The sequence below is a fragment of the Arachis ipaensis genome, chromosome B2 (genome assembly GCF_059453495.1).
Source record: "Arachis ipaensis isolate K30076 ecotype BB chromosome B2, ASM5945349v1, whole genome shotgun sequence".
Taxonomy (NCBI): Eukaryota; Viridiplantae; Streptophyta; class Magnoliopsida; order Fabales; family Fabaceae; genus Arachis; species Arachis ipaensis.
This window is the reverse complement of record NC_142437.1, coordinates 69988310-69993529: the sequence shown is the minus strand read 5'-3', so window position 1 is coordinate 69993529 and position 5220 is coordinate 69988310. Positions and strand designations below refer to the sequence as shown.

The 5220-nt window shown below is 35.8% G+C and overlaps 1 non-coding gene across 1 annotated transcript; it reads right to left on the bottom strand.

Moving 5' to 3' along the window:
* Nucleotides 1-4699: 4699 nt before the first annotated feature.
* LOC148574305 (small nucleolar RNA R71) lies at nt 4700-4807 on the bottom strand. Its single transcript, XR_015906261.1, has one exon. It is a non-coding gene; the product is annotated as a small nucleolar RNA R71 (small nucleolar RNA).
* Nucleotides 4808-5220: the final 413 nt, after the last annotated feature.

Genomic DNA, 5220 nt, shown 5'->3' with positions numbered 1-5220 from the left:
CCTTCTGGAGTATTTGCCTACAGAAGGATGCCTTTTGGTCTGTGCAATGCACCTGCGACCTTTCAGAGATGCATGCTCTCTATTTTCTCTGATATGGTGGAAAATTTTTTGGAAGTCTTCATGGATGACTTTTCAGTATTTGGAGACTCATTCAGCTCCTGTTTTGACCATTTAGCACTTGTTCTGAAAAGATGCCAAGAGACCAACCTAGTTTGAAACTGGGAAAAATGTCACTTCATGGTGACTGAAGGAATTGTCCTTGGGCATAAAATTTTAAACAAGGGAATAGAGGTGGATCAGGCTAAAGTGGAAGTAATTGAAAAATTACCCCCACCTGCCAATGTAAAGGCAATCAGAAGCTTTCTGGGACATGCAGGATTCTATAGGAGGTTCATAAAGGATTTTTCAAAAATTGCAAAACCTCTAAGCAACCTGCTAGCTGCTGACACACCATTTGTGTTTGACATAGAGTGTCTGCAGGCGTTTGAAACCCTGAAAGCCAAGCTGGTCACAGCACCAATCATCTCTGCACCTGACTGGATATTACCATTCGAACTAATGTGTGATGCCAGTGACCATGTGATGAACAGATAATTTATACGCTTTTTGGCATTGTTTTTAGTATGTTTTTAGTAAGATCTAGTTACTTTTAGGGATGTTTTCATTAGTTTTTATGTTAAATTCACATTTCTGGACTTTACTATGAGTTTGTGTGTTTTTCTGTGATTTCAGGTATTTTCTGACTGAAATTGAGGGACTTGAGCAAAAATCAGATTCAGAGGTTGAAGAAGGACTGCTGATGCTGTTGGATTCTGACCTCCCTGCACTCAAAGTGGATTTTCTGGAGCTACAGAACTCGAAATGGCGCGCTTCCAATTGTGTTGCAAAGTAGACATACAGGTCTTTCCAGCAATGTATAATAGTCCATACTTTGCCCAAGTTTAGACGACGCAAACTGGCGTTCAACGCCAGCTCTCTGCCCAATTCTGGCGTCCAGCGCCAGAAACAAGTTGCAAAGTGGAGTTCAACGCCCAAACTGGCACCAAAACTGGTGTTCAACTCCAGGAATGACCTCTACACGTGCAACACTCAAGCTCAGCCCAAGCACACACCAAGTGGGCCCCGGAAGTGGATTTATGCATCAATTACTTACTTTTGTAAACCCTAGTAGCTAGTTTATTATAAATAGGACCTTTTACTATTGTATTAGACATCCTGGATTGTATTTTTGATCCTGTGATCACGTTTTAGGGGCTGGCCATCTCGGCCATGCCCGGACCTTTCACTTATGTAATTTTAACAGTAGAGTTTCTACACTCCATAGATTAAGGTGTAGAGCTCTGCTGTTCCTCAAAGACTAATGCAAGTACTACTGTTTTCTATTCAATTCATCTTATTTCGCTTCTAAGATATTCATTCGTACTTCAACCTGAATGTGATGAACGTGACAATCATCATCATTCCCCATGAACGCGTACCTGACAACCACTTTCATTCTACATTAGATTGAATGAGTATCTCTTAAATCTCTTAATCAGAATCTTCGTGGTGTAAGCTAGAATGATGGTGGCATTCAAGAGAATCCGAAAAGTCTAAACCTTGTCTGTGGTATTCCGTGTAGGATTCAATGATTGAATGACTGTGACGAGCTTCAAACTCGCGATTGCTGGGCGTAGTGACAGACGCAAAAGGATAGTAAATCCTATTCCAGCATGATCGAGAACCGACAGATGAATAGCCGTGCCGTTACAGGGTGCGTTGACCACTTTCACTGAGAGGATAGGATGTAACCATTGACAAGGGTGATGCCTCCAGACGATTAGCCGTGCCGTGACAGGGCATTTGGATCATTTTCCTGAGAGAAGACCGAAAGTAGCCATTGACAATGGTGATGCATTACATAAAGCCAGCCATGGAAAGGAGTAAGACTGATTGGATGAAGATAGCAGGAAAGCAAAGGTTCAGAGGAACAAAAGCATCTCTATTCGCTTATCTGAAATTCTCACCAATGATTTACATAAGTATTTCTATCCCTATTTTATTAATTATTTTCGAAAACCCCATTACTATTTTATATCCGCCTGACTGAGATTTACAAGGTGACCATAGCTTGCTTCATACCAACAATCTCCGTGGGATTCGATCCTTACTCACGTAAGGTATTACTTGGACGACCTAGTCCACTTGCTGGTTAGTTATGCGAAGTTGTGAACCATGTTATTGGCATCATGTTTTTGGCGCCATTACCAGGGAAAGAAAGAGCGATGAATTTTACATAATCAAAGTGTAATCACAATTTCTGCGCACCAAGTTTTTGGCGCCGTTGCCGGGGATTGTTCGAGTTTGGACAACTGACGGTTCATCCTGTTGCTCAGATTAGGTAATTTTCTTTTTGTTTTGTTTTCAAAAATTTTTCAAAAATCTTTTAAAAATTTTTCTTTTGTTTTCAAAAAAAAATATATATATAATAAAAAAATTAATGTTTTCAAAAATAAATTATTCTATGGCTTCAAAACTTTCAAGAATGAATTCTAGAGTTTCATGGCAACATGTTGAATCCTATCTGGCTGAAAAGCCATACCCAAACTCCTTTGGGATTGGTCTTCAACTAATCACCTCAATGGATGTAAATCCATTCTAAAGCTTGAATGGCTATTAAGCCATGTCTAACCCTTTGATTGGAGCTTTAGACTAAAGAGTACAAGATTCCTGGAATTCATATTAAAGATTTTGAAATCCTTATTTTTATTTTTCATAATAATTTTCGAAAAAAAATACAAAAAAATTATAAAATCATAAAAATCAAAAATATTTTGTGTTTCTTGTTTGAGTCTTGAGTCATGTTATAAGTTTGTTGTCAATTGCATGTGCATCTTGCATTTTTTCGAAAATTCATGCATTCATAGTGTTCTTCATGATCTTCAAGTTGTTCTTGGTAAGTCTTCTTGTTTGATCTTTGCATTTACATGTTTTGTGTCTTTTCTTGTTTTTCATATGCATTCCTGAATTCTTAGTGCCTAAGCATTAAAGAATTCTAAGTTTGGTGTATTGCATGTTTTCTTTGCATTAAAAAATTTTCAAAATTATGTTCTTGATGTTCATCATGATCTTCATAGTGTTCTTAGTGTTCATCTTGACATTCATAGCATTCTTGCATGCATTCATTATTTTGATCCAAAACTTTCATGCATTGCATCATTTTTCTTATTTTTCTCTCTCATCATAAAAATTCAAAAATAAAAAAAAATCTTTCCCTTTTTCTCTCTCAAAATTTCGAAAATTAGATTTGACTTTTTCAAAAATTTTTAAAATCCAATTGTTTTTATGAGTCAAATCAAATTTTTAATTTAAAAATCTTATCTTTTTCAAAATCTTTTTCAAAAATCAAATCTTCTTCATTTTTCTTAGTTATTTTCGAAAATTATAAAAATGTTTTTCAAAAATCTTTTTCTTATTTTTATATCAAATTTTCGAAAATAACAATAACAATTAATGTTTTGATTCAAAAATTTCAAGTTTGTTACTTGCTTGTTAAGAAAGATTCAAACTTTAAGTTCTGGAATCATATCTTGTGATTTCTTGTGAATCAAGTCATTAATTGTGATTTTAAAAATCAAATCTTTTTTAAAAACTAATTTCTATCATATCTTTTCAAAAATATCTTCTTATCATATCTTTTTCAAAAACTTGAATTCAAAATATCTTCTCTAACTTCCTATCTTCTTATCTTTTCAAAATTGATTTTCAAAATTTGTTTCAACTAACTAACTAACTTTTTGTTTGTTTCCTATCTTTTTCAAAACTACCTAACTAACTCTCTCTCTCTAATTTTCGAAAATATCTTCCCCCTTTTTCAAAATTTCTTTTTAATTAACTAATTATTTCAATTTCTAAATCTTAATTTTCGAAAATTACTAACATTTTTCAAAAACTATTTTCGAAAATTACTAACTCTTTTTCAAAAATTATTTTCGAAAATCCTCTCCCTCTCTCATCTTATTCTATTTATTTATTCATCTACTAACATCTCTTCCTCACATCACTCACCAAATTCGAACCCCCCTCTTCTATTTGTGTTCGAATTTGTTCTTCTTCTTCTTCTCTTCTTCTACTAACAATAAGGAACCTCTTTACTGTGACATAGAGGACTCTTCTCTTTCTTATGAGCAGGGACAAAGAAAAAGGCATTCTTGTTGAAGCTGATCCAGAACCTGAAAGGACTCTGAAGAGGAAACTAAGAGAAGCTAAATTACAACAATCCAGAGAAAACCTTATTGAAAATTTCGAACAAGTAAAGGAGATGGCAGTCGAACCCAACAACAATAATGCAAGGAGAATGCTTGGTGACTTTACTGCACCTAATTCCAATTTACATGGAAGAAGCATCTCCATTCCTGCCATTGGAGCAAACAACTTTGAGCTGAAACCTCAATTAGTTTCTCTGATGCAGCAGAACTGCAAGTTTCATGGACTTCCATCTGAAGATCCTTTTCAGTTCTTAACTGAATTCTTGCAGATCTGTGATACTGTTAAGACTAATGGAGTAAATCCTGAAGTCTACAGGCTCATACTTTTCCCATTTGCTGTAAGAGACAGAGCTAGAATATGGTTGGACTCTCAACCTAAAGATAGCCTGAACTCTTGGGATAAGCTGGTCACGGCTTTCTTAGCTAAGTTCTTTCCTCCTCAAAAGCTGAGCAAGCTTAGAGTGGATGTTCAAACCTTCAAACAAAAAGATGGTGAATCCCTCTATGAAGCTTGGGAAAGATACAAACAGTTGACCAAAAAGTGTCTTTCTGACATGCTTTCAGAATGGACCATCCTGGATATATTCTATGATGGTTTATCTGAGCTATCAAAGATGTCATTGGACACTTCTGCAGGTGGATCCATTCACCTAAAGAAAACGCCTGCAGAAGCTCAAGAACTCATTGACATGGTTGCTAATAACCAGTTCATGTACACTTCTGAGAGGAATCCTGTGAGTAATGGGACGCCTATGAAGAAGGGAGTTCTTGAAATTGATACTCTGAATGCCATATTGGCTCAGAACAAAATATTGACTCAGCAAGTCAATATGATTTCTCAGAGTCTGAATGGAATGCAAGCTGCATCCAACAGTACTCAAGAGGCACCTTCTGAAGAAGAGGCCTATGATCCTGAAAACCCTGCAATAGCAGAGGTAAATTACTTAGGTGAACCTTATGGAAACACCTATAA